Source organism: Marmota flaviventris, chromosome 1 (assembly GCF_047511675.1).
Source record: "Marmota flaviventris isolate mMarFla1 chromosome 1, mMarFla1.hap1, whole genome shotgun sequence".
NCBI lineage: Eukaryota > Metazoa > Chordata > Mammalia > Rodentia > Sciuridae > Marmota > Marmota flaviventris.
The window spans coordinates 79310554-79329500 of NC_092498.1; positions in this window are offsets into that span (position 1 = coordinate 79310554).

Sequence of the window (18947 nt, forward strand, 5' to 3'; positions counted from 1 at the left end):
CTTAGGGGTATCCTTAAGGACAGAAGTAAATGAAAGAAAAAAAAAATTCCTGTTAAAAATATAGTAAAAATGTTTTCTTATAAAATTTATCTAGTTTTCTTTTGGAAAGGAATATTTGTTCAGTTTTATACACAAACATTTACCTAGATCTTACCTTCCAAATATGTTAAATACTAATGTACAATATTTAAGGAATTCAAGATAAATAGAGAACATTATCAATCTTTGTTATGCTGTTGAAATAGAGTTATGAACATGCCCTTTAAAGGAGTTTTGTCATAAGAGAACTAGTCTTGAAGAAGTGATAGTTCCAAAGTTATAAAACTAATGCCTATTAAAATCAAATAGTTTAATTCTGATGCCAATGTACTTTTCAATACAACACACTCTAGGTGAAAAGATAAAATAACACCATATTACTGATGGAAAATGTAAGACTCAGAGATATCCGAATCTAATGTCAGCAGCAAATGCGGGACCATCAATTACCCATGCCACTCGATGGCTAGCCCCAGTGCTGATCAGCAATGGCTGAGTTTTCACGTGTTCATCTGTCAGGAACATGCATGATACTGAGTAAAATTCTTATGTGTTCATCAACAAATAAATGCACAAAGTCTCTCATGGAAGATTTGGCACATTTTGTTAAAGGAGATGCATGACTCATTAAACTTTTTTTCCTATACTTTGAGAAAACAATAATTTGAATGAATCATATTTTATGGAGGGGAATGGGATGAGAGGACGAGTCTTGGGTACAAATCTGTTCTTCACCACTTGCAGGTGTGAAGTTGAGTAGGCACTACATCTTTCTATAATTTAGTTTTCCTACCTATAAGCTTGGGATAATAATACTGTCTATTTCTTCTCAAGTTATTAACTAAAGAAAATCATACATGTACATGATGAACACAGAAAGCACTTAAAACACAGAATCAACACTCTACCAACTGGGCTATATCAAGCCCCTCATTTGCTAATTATTTTACAGTCCCATCAATCATAGCAAAATTGAAGGGATTGTATGCAATGGTCCTATACTTGGTACTCTTTCATTATTTTCAGTTTATTTTTATTTTTAATCCTGGTAAAATATACTTATTATAAAATTTATCATCTTGACTATTCTTTAAAAGTACAATTCAATAATGTTAAGTACATTCATACTATTGTAAAAGTATCAGCACCATCTATCTCTACACTCTTTATTTTTCAAAACTAAAACTCTATACTTATTAAACAACAACTCTCCATTTTCTCCTCTCCCTGATGAAAATATTCACTTTCTATGAATTTGAATGTTATGATTATGTTTCTATGAATTTAACTACTCTGGGTTCTTCATATAAATGGAATCGTATGTTATTTCTTTTAGTGATCAGCTTATTTCCCTTAGCCCAACACCCCCAAGAATCATCCATATAATATGGTAGAATTGTTTGTTAGTTTATGTAAAACCACTGGTAAACTGTGTTACTTCCACCTTTTGGACATTGTGAATAGCTCTAATATGTATATGGCTCACAAAAACACATTGAGATCCTACCTAAAAGTATTTTACATATATAATCAGAAGTGCAATTGCTGAAATACAATCTATTTTCAAGTTTTTTTTTTGAGGAACTATCATTCCTTTCTTCATAGTGGCTACACCGTTTACATTCCCACCAACAGTACACCAGGGTTCCAATTTCTCCACAACCTCATCAGCATCATTGTTTTATTTTTTATAATAGCCATTCTAATAAGTGTGGGATGGTTGAAACCTTTTATTTTTAATATAAGAGATCTTTGAAAAACTGTTTTGGCATTTGTCTTAGAATGTGACTAGGAGTCTGCTGTGAGTTTAACTTTGAAAAAAATCACAGCGGGGAGATAATCCCAAATTCCTAAGGACCCCCTGGCATTTGCATGACAACGATGGATTGAAAGGATCACTAACTATTAACTGACATTTGTATTTCACAAATGTTAGGTTTATATGAGTAATCCTGAGTTCTAGTTATTCCATACTCAGTCTAACAATAACAATGATAAAGTCCAGTGAGTGTTGAGATTAGGAAGCTTGAGCTTGTTTGTTTCTTTTATAGATGTCAGTGTTAGGAAGGCTTCTTAAAATTTTCACCATTATCCCCTCCTCCCCCACCATTTTGTTGCTCATAGGCAGAAGTATTCCAGCCAAGGCTATTACCTGAGTGGAAGAATTTTCTTATGGAAGGTTAAGTTAGAGGTTTTTCAGTTTTCAAGAATCAAAACAAGATATTTCATTCTTTTGCTATTGATTTTTACATATATTCACATATGAAGCCTGAGGACTACTTACAGAAATATATGTACAATTTAGAAATATATTTCTGATTATCAAAATGAAGATTCAAAGCAGAAATTTGTTCATGAGAATCTCTTCTAATTAATTTTAAAGAAAAGGGTCATTTACATTGGGTAGTATCTATTTCACTAAACACCAGTCAATGATAGAAAGACTAACTCATTCATCACTTGGTGTGCTCTTTAAAAAAAAAAAGGAACAGAGAATAAATTATTTTAAAAAGAAAAATAAGAACTTAAAGTAAAAAACTTGCCACCAAAGTTTATTTTGCTTTCCCTCAAATTTATCTGGTAATTAGTTGATGTTTATCCTATGGTATTTTAAGGTCAATTACATACATTCTTTAGTCTGAATTCATTATATCAGAATAAATTTCATGGAAAAAAAGAAGAATTTGAATCTTATGATTCATTTCCAGTGCATTTAGTTCCATTTAGGACAGTCTGAAAGTGTGTCATATATATTTTCTCATTACTAAAATGTATGGTGGGTTTATACCATGACTAAGACTTACAGAGTAATCTCGGAATTAATATTGCCAAACTAATACTCTCTTACATTTTAGCTATTCAGAAATATAATTAAAAAGGTTTTGGAAATCTCCTGATCTGCAAGGAAGTTAAAAGAAAAAAAAAACACTGCAGGTTTTGGTTTCAGACTCTTACATTTTTGTTAAAACTGACTTCTTATTTTAAATTGGTTGTTCAGTTGTAAAAGATAATTATAAAGTAGCATTGGATGAGTTAAATTAAACTAGAAACATAACACACTTAGTATATAGAGTATGTGCTAAAAATATTAGTTCAGGTTTCCGCTTTTTGCACAATACAGATATTCAAGAGATTGTTTAGTTATTGCCAAAAAGAAAATTTATATATTCCTGCTTTTGTTTTAATTTGAGTTTGTGAATGCTTTATTTATACACGAGGACCTCCAAAGTTCACATCATTTATATTGGTGCTAAAATTTATTCATTTTTATTTCAACTCATAAGGATCAAACTGGATCATTTCTCTAGCCTGTCAGGGGCTGAGTATGGCTGCTTTTGAGTAAAGACTTCAATTTTCTAGGATTTTTTTTCCTCCTTAGTTACATTAAACAGAGCTGACAACTTCCACAAAAGAAAGTATTGTTCAGGAAGCCACAGCTGGGATTGCTGATGATATTATGAGGCCTTCAGCAAGTTGGGCTGGAAAGAGGAGGGGCTGATAGGTTTCTGCTCTAGATGGTATAGAGATGCTCCCTCTGTGGGGAAACTGATGGCTCACCAAAAAACGCATCTATAGAGAATGGTACTTTGAAGCACAGATAAGTGAAGAACTTGACTCGTGCACAAACCACAGAAAATAACTACCTTCAGTGAAAATAAGTTATTCTCTGAAAGATGTCTTTCAAAATGTTTCTTTTGATCACATTAATTTTGCCAGAAATAGTACAACATTCCAATAGAATATTAGTTATGAATCGACTTACTGATGATGGGAACTTACTCACTATGTTGAATTATGTTGATTGACACAAGGGGTATAAGACATGAGCTCTGTTGCTGAAGGGACACAGCATAGTTGCTTTCAGATTTTTAGAAATTCGTCCAGAAATAAATGATTTGCCTCAGAACATAGGCTCCTTAACTCTTGCTGTGTGTTTCTATTTGTTCCCTGACTCTGGCCACTCTTTTGTTTAAATATTCATGATTTTTAAAAGTTCATCTCTATAGTTATAATAACTGGAAATAATAAACACTTTCAAATTAATTATTAAATCATTTATGTAAGAAAAACCTGTTATATTTTTCTCTAAAATTTTCATATATCATTACTTGTAAAATTTCTTATTCTTTTTTTTTTTCTTTCCTCTCATATAATTAAAAGAAACAGGATGGAGACACTGAAAAACTAGAATCTTAGACTCTGTCCCTTTGGAGTAGGCATGAAAGTAAGATAGGTTGCAGTCAGATTCTTGAGATGCTCTATATAAAACTGATGACTAACTTTATCCAAAAAGAAATTAAGCACTGCACAATTTCCATCCTTAGAAAGAATACTTTATTCTTAATGTTCTTCTGTTCAGGATAGTATATGGAGGATAAAAGGAAGGAGGCAGGGAGGCTAAGGGAGAGAAGAAGATAAGGGTCCTGTATTAGGTAATGAGAAAGGAACACTTCTCTCCATGGGTGATTCCCAATTCACAGTTTGTGTCTCCTACTTCTCTCATCCAGATTCACTTTACTCTAGCTAACCAGCTCTTTCTCTCAGTCTTCCTCCTTCAGGTTTTTGTAAATATTCTTGCTTCTTCCTAGAATTTGTCAAGAATTGGCAAAGGATTTGTACTGTTTCCCCTCTCCCCTTCCCTATTTCCACTAAGGTCTCAGTTCGCATAACTAGGAAGATGTTGATTGATTAAACCCTACTATTTGCTGTCTCAAGTTCTTGTTTATTCCATAGAATCACATCAGAGTTGCCAATATTTATTTATTTGTTTGCTTACATTATGGTTTTTCTCCTTGGAAACTCCTGTCTGCCATATTAAAAGCCCACAAAGAATACTGAAAAAAATTACAGAGCACAGTGGCTTACACACTTCTTTCATTTCACTAAAGTGATAACGAATATTTGTGAAGAAAGTATGCGATTTCTGTCTGAACGTTGGTATTCTGTCCATTTTGCTTTTTCCGTGAAGTGTGGTGACATGATAGTAACATGCTTTAGCAAAAAGAATGTGTTTCTGCCTGAACTGTGCATAAGGTAACATTCATAAATATGTCCCTGACATTTAACAGAAACTCTGTAAGCCTAAATTAGGAACTGCATCCTCACTATAAGATACGGATGCAACATTTTATTTTATTTTATTTTATTTATTTTTCTCTTTGTCCAACAGAAATGAACCTAACACCTCTGGTAGACGTTCTGTAACTTCTGGAGTAAAGCACATTCCATCAGTTTCCTCAGATGCTGGCAAGACTTCAGCTTAATTCATTTCCTTTGCCAATGACAACATTCTGTATTTTTTAGTTGTTTTGGGTATCTGTCTGACAAGGTTTTCTTTACAACATATGTGCATTCACTCACACATTGAAGTTTTCATGAGATCTGTGTCCTTAATTCTAAGTGGCAATAGAGTCATAAGCAGATACAACATAAATCTTTGCTAAAGTTGACTGTATGGCCATTTCATGTCATATTAAGTTTATTCTTCATATCCTCTAATACATGTGAGTAGGTATAAAAGACTAGAAAGCTTGTGTTTTAGGTGATTGTTTGTAACGCTTTCATACAGTCTATATGCTTATATACAAGGACCATAGCTCATATCTTATTAACTTCTTTATGTGCCAACATTTCTAGCATAATATAACATATTTTTGTGTGTTTGTTGAATTGTTTAATCCCCTCATACCGTATTTTCAGGCAGCTAGACTTCAAATTGTTCTATCAATAATTTTAAAATTATACTCCAACTATTTTCTACAAAATTCTTTGAATATTTTTTTCCACCTAATATTTGATATTAACTAAGGGAAAACTATGCACATTTAACTTTGAAGTAACAAAGTTGATGGTTACTATTACATTACATTTATCTTCATTATTATTTTAGATTCTAAAATGACTGTATAGGAATTGGATACACCAACTGAATGTAACTAGCAACATTCTAATTTGTGTCCTTGGTGGTTTTTATGGGACCAAGAAAGGCATGTTGAACTATCCCAAGTTATTCTGGGCAAGTTTGAGGTAATCTATTTTGTGTCTCTTTAAGATCTTGTTACTCAGGATAGATTTTTACTATGGGGAACATCAAGTGTAATGATAATTTACCTTAGAAAATCTTGACTTCTGTGAGACAGAAACAGTAATAATATATCATAAAATATACATTATCTTGTTTCTTTTAAATTTAATGATACACATTAGTGACCTTGATTGACTAGAAATTCATTCCAAATTGTACAAATAAAGGGGAAAACCCCCAGTAGTGTTATCAAATTTCAGCTAAGGTCCAAGAATGACCTGTCCATTATAATAAAGTTCTTACTGTCTTCAGAACATCAGAGAACTTACTATCCGTGGTTTGGTCTTTGAAGTCACCATGACACCATCGCCTCTGATAAAAGAGTTTATTTATAACTTGCTCTGCTTATGTCCTTTCCCACTGAATCAGCAGGCTCTCTAAGGTTTGGGGATATAATTTCAAGGACTGTTAAACCTCTGTCAAAGTTTGGTTGGCCCCCTGAGGGGCCCTGTTTTTCAACATTCTCTTTGCTAAGACAAGACTTCTCAAGAAAGTGCTCAGAAAAGTGACAGCTTCAAGGACCAGAGTTTTTGTAATTTGAAGTGGCATTTAATCTGAAAAATAACACTAGCAAATCAGCATATAATTGGCTTTCTATTTCCTTTTTTCCCACTCCCCTACCCAACCTTGGGTTAAGCCAAGGCACCAAGTCCAAATTACACTTAGTACAGCAATTTGCTAATCTCTTCAAAAGTTTCTGTTATATTCACCCTATAACGTGGATGGAGTGTCCTACTTCTAAGAAAGTAGTAAAATGTAAATTTTAATAGGAACTGTATATATTTTTTGGTGTTTCTTTTGTATTATTTACTTTATTATTCATTATCAGCTGATATTTTAAAGGAATCTTTTTAAACAACCAAACTTTGTGAACAAATTTAACAAAATATATTTAAAAAGGAAAACATTGTGTAGTCTTTTCATTCTGTAGTCAATTGTTCTTGGTCTCCTCATCACGTTTCAAATTTCTCTGCTTCTCATCTTCTGTGCTCCACATTATCCACATTTTAAATTAGTCAAACTGAGGGGTGAGTGGAAAATACCTGTGGCCCTTCTGAAAGATCTGGATCCTTCTCCTACATCCCTAAATTTTTATTCTCCATAATTCAACTTATAGCAGTTCCTTTGTTAATACCCACTTCTCTACACTAAACAAGGTTTTGTTAAATAATGTTTGTCCTTTAATGAATTATACTTTAACTTAAATTTGTTTCACAATGCTTTGGTTGACATTTGCTATATGAAACACATTTATTCAATGGAATTTCCCTTTCATCCTCTGTTATGGTGTTTCATCCCTAGGTGACAGTGCCATGCTACTGCCCCTCTTATTGTGGAGATCAAGGAGGACTGGTGAGGATATTGGCTTTGCTTGAGGTCCTTTCTCCTGACAATAGTCTAGGAACTAGGGATCTGGACTCTGATTCTATGTACTCATTAGTACTTAGAGTCTTGCTTCTGCACCTTTCCCAGCCTGTCATTGTTTACTTCAACAGTATCAATCTTGCTGGGTTGGTTCACATTGTGTGGATTAGGTCCCCAAGCATCTATCAAAAGTCTACTTGAATACATAGCTAAGCTTAGGTTCTGCAGTTTTAATTATGTTTGTTGTTATCTGCACAAGCCTTACATTTAATCCTAATTCCTCTCTTTAATAACTTGTATCCTCAATTTTTCCAAGCCCCTTTTCTCATCTTTTCACTAGAACCATAATAATTTCATCATAAGACAATCACAAATTTTGATGAGACATTTCATATAACATGGTCAAACTTGATAAATGGGTGGTTATTATGGTTAACAGCAAGCAGCAGATACAAACCTTGCCCTTAATCATTTTGCAATTCAACTGCACAGATAAGAACAAACTGTATGATTTTTTAAAAAATCATAAATACCAGTTATTAAATATTTACTACATATGGTAGACATTGAGATAAACATTAGAGAAATGTGACACTTAATTTAATTCCAATAAACCTGCAGGAAGATATTACTTATCCTCTTTTTTAGATCATGAAACTTTTTTAGATCATGATTAGTATCTATATTTCTATGCAAATGTTATCAATGCATTGTTACTACTATTATTTTGAACCAATAGTTATCTGTTAGATCAATTAAAGATAAGAAAAATATAAGTTTGATTTTACCCTCACTTTTCCTTTTCCTAATCTCCTTCCCTTCTTCCTGTAGATCTGAGTTTCTGATCTTTATCATCCTTCTTCTGTCTAAAAAAATCTCTTTTAACATTTTTTTGCAAGACATAACTGTCTTGATAGATACCAACAAATTGTACCAGTGTATAGATACCAACAAATTCCCTCAATTTTCGTTTGTCAGAAAATGTTCTTCTTTCTCCCCTCACTTCTCATGATTATTTTTCAGGATATAGAATTAGTACATTTTTTTTTATTTTCAACATTTTAAATATTTAAAATGTTATACTCTTTTCTTGTTGTATGGTCTCCGAAGAGAAGATGTAATTCTGTTGATCTGTGGTTTCATGTCTGAACTTAATTTGGGAAAATCCTCAGTCATGATTGTTTCAAATATTTCTTCCTATTTCTCTCCTCTTTTTTAAAAAACCCCATTACATATATATTCCATATTTTGTAGTGTTCCATGGTTTCTAAGTATTGTGTTCTGTTTTTTATTTTAAGTCTTTTTCTCAGTACTAGAAATTTCTTTTGAGATATCCTCCAGTTCAGAGACATTTTCCTTTCTATTAAAGAAATCATCAAAGGCATTCTTCATTTCTATTACTATGTTTTTGATCTCTAGCATTTCTTTTTGATTCTTAGAGTGCCTATCTCTCTGCTTACATTATCCACCTGGTCTTGCATTTTGTCCATTTATTCTATTAAAACCCTTAGCACATTAATCATAGTAGTGTCAAATTCCAGTCTGATAATTTCATTGTTCTTGCTATATCTGATTCTGTTCAGCACTGTCTCTGCTTTTTAGTGAAAGCGATTTTTGGTAAATGGTAAACACAATGTATTGAATAAAAGACAAGGCAATAAATAGGCTCTTATTAATGTTTGTCTATGGGTGGTAGGCTCAGTGTTCCATATTCTTATCACTAAGTGCCGGGATTTTGGTGAGCCTATGAGTCTGAAATATGAGACTCACTGGTCCATCTGTCTCCCCACATAGGTGAGAATGGCTGGCTAGAGGGAACTAGAAGTGGGTATTCTCCATCACCAGGAAGGGAAGGCTCTGATAATTTAATTTCTCCTGTGTACCTGCCTTTTTTTAGAGAACAGAATTGTTAGGGTGTACTTCAAAATGGTTTCTTTTCCAATCCCCTTGCTAGAGAACAAGAGGATTTTTCTTTAGTCTTCATTGTGAGGATGTTGGTAGAACTCCTTGAGGTAAAATTCACAACAGTGTAAAGGCTCCTCTTGACTTGGGTCCCTGGAATTTTTAACTCTCAAACTTGTCCACACAGAACCTCAAGCAGCTCATCACAATGCAGGTTTTCATACCCCAGTCCTGATTCCCATGGAGATTTCTACTCTGATAAGTTGTCATTCTCAGTGTCTACTGGACTGTGTCTCCAATTATGGTGGTAGTGGGTCTAAGAAAGGTTGTTGAATTTTCAATTTATTCAGTTATTTATTTGTTGTCAGAATGGAGGTTCAACTTCTAACCTTACATGCCAGAGTGCCCATAGTGAATTTTAAGACTTTTCTCAATGTTCCTTCATGAGTAGTTATGAAATTTGCTTTCAAATCAAACAGTATTAAAATTTAGGTCCTGCCACTTATTGCCAACATGTTTTTGAATAAGTTACTTGACTTCGTGAAGTTTTAATGTCTCATTTTAAAATGGATGATACTAATTTTTATCTGGAACACATTTCTTGGAAGTAGAAGACTTCCAATAAATATTAGAATTTAATGTTATCTCAATTCAACTTTTCCTAAATATAAATGTTTCCTTTCACATCACATGTCCCTGGGCTCTAGGCACACATGCAAATTATAAATAACGGTATCGATTATTTTTCCTTGCCCTGGTATAGGAAGGCCTAAAATTTTAGTTTTGGAAAAACTAATACTCTAACACCATAGTAATCTTCCTTGATATTTATGATATAGATATATATATATAAAAAAAACCTGCTTTCAATATATTCTTGCAGGAATGACAGGTTTAGGTAATTATGGCTTTGAAAGTCAATTTATATTTTGATCAGAAAAAGACCCTGTAGTTTTGAAGTTCAACTTCAAAGCTCATTCTTTTAGAGTTTTCTAAAAATGATATCATATCTTCAGAATGTTAAATGGAACAATTCTGTAAAGGCCTGGGTTGGTTTCGGATTGTATCCAGAGTCTATCAGTTTTTTGATCATACACTGACATGTCTCCTGGTGACATTTGAAAAATGCCTGAAAGCAATGCATAGATCTATCTCCCAGATTTCCAATTCTGAAACACCTCTTATATAAATCATGTCATGGAATTATTTTTCTTCCAGTTCAGAATTCATCTTATATGTTTTAAAATTAGCTTGAATTTTATAAATCTCTTGATACTGTTTTTCTTATTACTGTGTCAGCTGAAATAAATATCATTTCCAAAAAGGTAGTAATAAAATGACCCTGTCCAGTTATAATCATTTCTGCTAATGGCTGAATGAAAATTACCAGACAGGAAAATAAATTAACAAAGTAAATTGATTTAACCTAAAAACTATGGGGATTTAAGTCTTGCTATAGACTATCCAAAAATTATTTGTTTATTTTTCTTTGCAAACATTATTGTTTGTAACTCATTTCTTTATTAAAATTCTATATTTGCTAAAAAACAAACTTCAAAAAATGACTTTATTTATTCACAAATTATAATATTAATATGGACAAGGTACCATAAAAGGTATCACACTAATATATGGTAAATAAGTCAGAAAAATTAACCTTCAGAATGGGCCAGGCTAGAGTCAATAGAAGGGAACAAAAGAAAAAAAATGTTCATGTAAAGTTTACATTTTGAATACACAGAAAAATAATGGCAATTTTTAACACCTTCTTTTAAGACTGAACGTAATATTACATATTTAAACAGGATTTACATAGTATGTTTCTTTTTTCTCTGTCTTGGTCATGTATGTTTTCATTTTGTCTAAATTCACGTTCCACCCTAGTTCTAGTTCTTGTCTGGCTATTCATTTGATCTATAGACTACTTTTTTATTTTACTAAATTTTAAGATGTCAACAGTAATTTTTATAACATAAGTAGTGCAGATCTTAATAGAAAAGAAAACTAGTATTGATCAGATGATAACTTAACTCAGTTAAGAGGCTACACCTTCCATATGTAAAATTTTTCTGCAGTTTATGGTTGTTTCAAGTTAGGATTTATGGTTGTTTCAAGTTAGGATCCCAGATCTCTAACTGCTGTGATATGTACTTTGTATTCATTCAGTATTTCAGCTGCTTCACTGCATCATGCTAACTTGCAAAGTGTCAACTTGGCTACGCTGAAGAACTACACTTTCCCAGAATACCTTGTTCTGTATGTTGCCAGTGGCATTGGCACCTAGTTGCTCCCTTTGCTCTGGCTGACAGGATGTCAATCTCAGGACCACTGACTGAGGCCTGCCTGGACCATCCAGTCCTTGGCCAACAATCTGAGTAGATCTCTAGAGAACTATAGAGGCTGCCAGCTCAGACCAACCCATAGTATGATGAGCTAAATAAATGTCTTCCATATAAGCCACTAAGTTTGAGGTCATTTGTTATACAGTATATAAAAAGAATGGGCATAGCTAGGAGGAGAGGAAAAAGATGCAGATTGGGATAATGCTATCCGCAATTATTTTGGCAAAAATAGAGATTATAATCCTTCGGTTTGGGGGATAAAAATGTACATTCCACAAGCTAAAATATAGAGTTCCAGATAAAATTTCAAGTATAAGAAAAGTAATTAGTTGAAGGAAATCCGGTACAAAATAAGGTCTTACAATGTTTCTAAATTGGCTTAACTATGATGTATATGAATCTAAATTTTTCTTCAGAGGTAAAGAGTCATACAAGCACATTTTCAAAAAATGTGATACTGTTCACTTGTGAAAGTTCTATTCTACCACAATAAATATCTTTAAAATTATTTTTAACATGGAATTAGATGTAATCTCTTCAATTGGAATATCTTGTGAAACACTTTATACTACTTATATGGCACTATCCCACAGTTCTTTTGTAATCATAACTTACCTGACTTCTATACTTCTCTTTCTTCTTATTTTCCATTTAAAATCCTTGTGCACATATAGAACTGTGTTTTTCACAGCATGTGCCATTGACCACCTGCATCAGAATCAACTAGAGTATTTGTTTGAAATGCAGATGTTTGGATCTGCCTCAGAGCTTCTGAAACAGTTTTCAAGGATGTGGTTGGAAATTTCCTTCCTCAGTAAGTTTTCATATAAACACTAGAGTTTGAGAATCTTTATTATGGACTTGGCATAGTGCTGGGTGCAAAATTTTTTAAAATTATGTTAAAAATGAATGATAAACCAAAATATATGTACTTAGTTAAAACTCCTATTTTAGTATGTAAAATTAGTCTATAGAATTTACACAGAAATAGTTCATGCCAGTATTTCCAAGTAAGTCAATTGTTTAATCTTTGTTATATTGAATGTCAGAAATTGAATGCAATGAAGAAATGATTTGTATAACTAGTTTTTTTTTTAACAAAAAATACTGGGCAATTTTTCTTTAAGAATTTAGCATCACCTTGCAGAGACAAAGCCTAACTTGCCATGGCAATACTACAAATACTTCATCAAGTAATTTCCTAGTATAATTAGAAAGCCACCTCTGTGACTCCCAAGAAGGTCCTGGAAAAATGAATAGAATCTGGGAGATTGGTACTAATGTTCTTAAACTTATATTTGTGAGACAGATGTTTGTATGAACTGTAACACTAAAACTCAAAAAAGAATAGACCTAAAAGTCCTTAATAATTTTGTATATGTCCATCTCTGTTTTTGAAAGAAAGTGATGAAATAAGTTTTTAAGTTAAACATCATTATTATGTGGGTGCATAAGGGAGTAATTGGAAACAGCAATAAATAAACCCTGCATAGATGTTAGTTTTTAAAATGTAGTGGTAGAAATGATCTGAAGAATCATGTTCCTCATGTTCTTGAGGAACATGATTAAAATATAGTCTTGTCTGTCTGGAAGAAATAAAATGCTCAAGAGTTCAATCACTTCTTAAGAGGAGTCCTTGACTTCTTAAACATCTTATTAATTCTGTCACAACATGATGGCGCACTACTGTGAATTAAATACCAAGACTCAAGAGTGCATGAATATCACTCATAGACTAGCGAAGCAGCAATACCCCATCTCCCCTTCTCACTATTTCTGTAGGCTACTTTGTCTATTCACAATTTCTTCTACTATTCACTCAAGAGAATAAAAATATTTTGTCTTTCCTTTTATGCACTTTATCTGAAAATTAAAGAATTATAAGCAGGACAATTAATTTTCTACATTCCTCTGACTTAACTAAATAAATATTTTCTAACAACTAGGATGAGTTGTTCCTAACAACTAGGACAACCATAATTTGGGGAGCAGCTACATAGCTGGAAGGCAGTGTGATTGAAGTTCACTGCCCATTGCTTTGAATATATATAACTACACTAAGGAGAATATGCCCATACAACGTCCAAAGTAAACAGATATATTGTTTTTTTCTTTTTTCTAAACTTTGTACAGAATAGGTCTTTCAAGTTGTGAAACTTCCATAGCGTATATGCGTCATCCAGAGAAGAAACATGTTTTCCAAGTCTGGTTTGTAGATTTCTCAGAATCCCTTTTGATCCTTTTAATTTTATTAACTGAAGTGGAAACCTCTTGACATCAGAATTTTTGCAAAGTTTATTCCACATCCCAGCCCCTGAATACTTTTTAAATACCTAGGGGTTGGTCCAGATTGTCACCTAATGAATAAGAAAATCTTCCAAAGTTCCTAGCACTTGGAGCCATTAGTTGCCATAAAATCAGGAATGATTATATTATCCCTGTAAAAACAAATTAAAACCTTAGGTTTATTCTACTATTTTCCCATTATAAACAGGGGCTTTCCAGAATCACCAAAGAAGTATACTTGCCAAAAATGTTTAATCTGTCATTTCTTTGGACCAGTTTACAGAACATACAAGGTATAGAAGAACAAGTCAAACGAAAGAATAAGCAACCAATCAAAAGTAACCCCATAATAAGACCACCTACAAAAACACTGCCTCAGTCTTTTCAAGAATCTGGTGTTTTAAATAAAGGACAGAATTAGAGGAAGGGCAACTATAGTATATTAAAAGAGATTTTAGAGATAAAATAACCATATATCATATATGGTTCATGACTAAATTCTGGTTTGAGCAAACTAGCTCTAACTCTGAAGCAATTAGGGAAATTTGAATATGTATGGGGTATTAGATGCTGTTAAAAATATTATTAATTTTGTTATATTTGATAAAGGTGTTGTGATAGTTACTTTTTTGTGTCAGTTTGGCTGGCCTAAAGGGACACCCAGATAGCTGGTAAAACATTATTTCTGAATGTGTCTGTGAGGATGTTTCCAGAATACATTAGCATTTAAATGTGTAGGCTGAGTAAAGATGAGGCTTACCAATGGGGTTGGACTTCATTCAATTCCTTGAGGGCCTAATTAGAACAAAAAGGTAGAAGAATGCCAAATTTGCTCTATTTGCTTGAGCCGGGACATCCACAGTTACTGCCCTTGAACATCAGCTGTCTTGGTTCTCAAACCTTCAGACTCCATTTCTTGTGTTTTTGGACTTGGTCTGGGACTTAACAGCACTTTAAGGGTCTCCTGGTCCTCAGGTCTTTTGAGTTTGAGGGAACTACCCCTCTGGCTTTCCTGGGTCTACAGCTGGCAGAAAACAGACCAGGGTACTCGCCAGCTTTCATAATGTGAGTCAATTGTTCACAGTGAATCTTTTTCTATTTATCTATATACATTCTATTTCTGTTTTTATGGAGAACCTCAACTAGTAAAAATATTACAGTCACATGGGTAAAGAAGTATCTTACTTTTAAAGATGTATATCAAGGGGCTGTAGCTCTAGCTCTGTGGTAGAACAGTTGCCTCACATGTGTGAGGCACAGGGTTGGTCCTCAGTACCACATAAAAATAGATACATAAAAAGATACTGTGTCCATTTACAACTAAAAAAGTATTTAAAAAGATGTATGTTAATATTTAAAGATAAACTGTCATGATAAATATAATTTGACACAACTTAGAAAAGAAAACTATGTGAATTAATTAGATTGATGAAGTAAATATGGCTTGATATTGGCTAATTATTAAATCTCAGTTTTAACTATATGGTTTCATTATTCTATTTATTTTTACTGATTTAAAAAATATATTCATAATAAGATTTTATAGGGCATAGATTTCTTTCATAATACATTCAATTATTTAGCAGTTTTTAAAAAATGAGAATGGGCTTTATATATCATTTATAGAGTACATATTTTAATAGCAAAGAATACTTACCTTGGTATTCAGAAAACTGCATTCAAGTAAAACCAGGAGTAAGGACCTAGACCAATCACTTTCACACTCTCAAACCAGGATTTAGTCAAGGATCTCTCAATCCTATTTAAAATAAGAACAATAATCCTTGTCACCCTTCCATGTCAAGGGGGTGTTATAATGATGAATGAGCTCCAGGAACAGATTTGGCCTGCTGATATATTTGTAACACATATGGCTGCATCACCCTTTGACTTTTCTAAGAGAAATGGAAAATAGCTACATTTAGTATGCCACAAATTAAATTTCTGTCAAGGTTAGCTTTAAAACCAACTTTCCAAGCAACTCAGGTTTTCAGAAGCAGGCAAAGAATCTTCATAGGACCCCAGTAGAGTACTCTGCTCTTATACGTGCAGTGGTACTTTTGTGTAAGATGAAATGAAACCACTGGTATCTTAAAAAAAGAACTGTCTTATTTTTTAGAACAGCTTTATTAGAGTATAATTGATATAAAAGTATGTATTTCATATGTACAACTTTATAAGTTGTACATATGAAATACATATGTCTGAAACCATCACGACGATGAACCTAATAAACCTATCTTCTACCTCAAAAAGTTTCTTTATGGTCTTTTTATTTTTTTCATAAGTGAGCATTAAGAATTAGTAGTGCTCTTTTTATTTTTTTCATAAGTGAGCATTAAGAATTGGTAGTGCTGTGCAATCTAACTATATGCTAAAAGAACCCCAGTATTTAATAGAAAGCCAGTATTTTTGGTACTAATCACATCAAAGAAGAATTTAAATTAAGTAAGATCTTAGAGGATGTTTGTACTTGGTTGTTAAGTTTCCTTGATTCCTAGATGAAAAAGTGTATATTGAGTAAGTACTTCATATTAGTAATAAAGATTAACTCAGTACATTTACATTAGAAGTGTGTCACACACTAGTAGAGGAATTTTTTTAGCTGTTAAATTCAATTCAGAAAACACTTATCAGATCTTTTTTATTCCTTGTGTCAGATAAGCATTTTTATAAGAGCCTTTTCAGGAAAACTTGGCTTTTTGTGTTTTTGGAATTCATATCTGAGACTAATCTTAGAGAAAATCCTCATGCTTCATTCTATTAAAAGAAAAAAATACCCAGGGTATCTGTGGAGGGTGGTGATTTGAATCAAATTATGGCCTCTGACTCTCTCAAGGCTGTGTTTGCTCTGGGAGTTACCGGTAGGGAGACCACATGGGGTTGAATCATAGGTACAGAGTTTAGAGTCAATCAAAGTTAAAAACAGCATCTTGAGTCAAAGTGAACTTAGAAATGCAAGGAAGTACCTTCGACATCCAAACAAAATTTAAAGATAAGATAGAAAGAAAGCTTTGTTTTATTTAAGATGAGAAGTTTGCAACTGAAATCAAATTAAGATCAATGATTAGGACACACAACCAGAAGAGCTTTGTAAATACCTTGTGGTCTCCCTTATGGTTGGTCAGGGAGGTGCTGATTGGAGGCGGAGGCCATTTAGATGCCCAAGGAGCTAGGTGTTCAGCCTTAGCTGACCTGACTTAGAGCATCGTGGACATATGTCTGTGGCTAGTATGTTTCTTGAGGCTTGTGAAAGAAGGCCTCAAACAAGGAATCTCCCCTTGGAGAAACAGGATATATACCAATCGAGAGAGTATGGGTTCTTTAAAGAGAACGTTTTGGCATTAATCAAGCCTTGAGCCAGGATGAAAAGCTTTATTGAATAACAGTCTTAATTGCTATATCCTCAGTGCTCAGAGTCTTATTTGAAAAACTGAGGAAGTTTAGAAGATCCACTCGAATATTTGGCCCATTGCATCCCCACCCCCAAGAACAAAGTCAGTGATTTCTAAATACTGTGATTAATGCTTCCACAATTTCATTAAGGGGCATTTATTAGGACATATGAAAACTGAAAATGATCATAATCTCAATAACAATAACTTCAATTTGAGTCAAGGAAAGTGGAAATGTATTTTATAGTAATTAGATACACAGTAGTGATTTTTCAATTGTGACAGCCTAATATTGATCAAGGCCATTTTTCTAGAAATCTGTTGAATAACAATTTGTTGAACACCTCTAATGGGTGAAATATCTTATCAGTAAACCTCCCTAAATGATAATAGTATTTGCATTGCATATATAACAATGTTGACATTTGCATGTACAAAACTAGGAATGAATTCAGATGAAAGTAACAAAAGTTCTGATTTAGAGTGACTAAAACAAAGGAGGGTTTATGCTTAACTTTTTTTCCACGTAGCATTTACATCTGGAAACTCTGATGTTGGCTCAAGTGCATGACACATCAGAAGTATCTGCAGTTTTCTTGGTCTTTCCTTATAATGTCAAAATAGCTATTCAAGCTCTAGGAATCATGACTACATTTAAATATAATGGGGGAATGAGTTGGCCAGCCACTTTAGTAGGAAAGCTAAAGTCTCCCCCCAAAAAAAAAATTTGGATCAAACTTTCCTTTATATCTTATCAACTATAACCCAGTCACATAATCACCTGTAGCTATAAAAAGAATCAGGAAAACAAATATCAGGCAATGGATTGTGGAAATATTTTGACTCATTGTTAGGGGCTGGATATATTTGTGCCCTGAATATAATCAAGTTTTTTGGACCAAAAAGGGCACAGGGAAGAAAAATGTTAAGCAGAAAAATAAGAGTCCATCAGATCTTCAAGTCATGCACACACACACACACACACACACACACACACACATACACAGAATGTCATCTATGTTTTAAACTCCAAATCTTAGACATAGATATTAAGCACTACAATATATAATCTGTTAGAAAGGTGAAATGTATGCTAGGTGATAAATGTAAAGTATAAATACAATTTTAAAATATTTATATAGTCTAGAGAATTAAAACCTAAGAATTGTCTTTATGTTGTATAGCTGCTGTCCCATGTAAAGGAAGCTATCTAAAAACTACAAAACAATTATCAATTAAGTATGATCAAAAACCTAAGAGAGTACTATAAAAGGAACAATGATATACTAATATAAACATATGCAATCCTATCTAACATCCACCAGTAGTGAGTTTTATAACCTTGAACAACTTCTGTTACCTGTCTGGTACTTGGTTCCTTATTGATAAATTGTTATCTCTGGATTCTGAATTAAGTCACTGTAAACTTCAGGTGCTTGGCAAGTCAGATATATATAAAGTACAACTTGGAAGATTCGATGATCATGGAGTACTAGGTAGTTCAAATTTAAAGGATGAACAAATATTTCATAG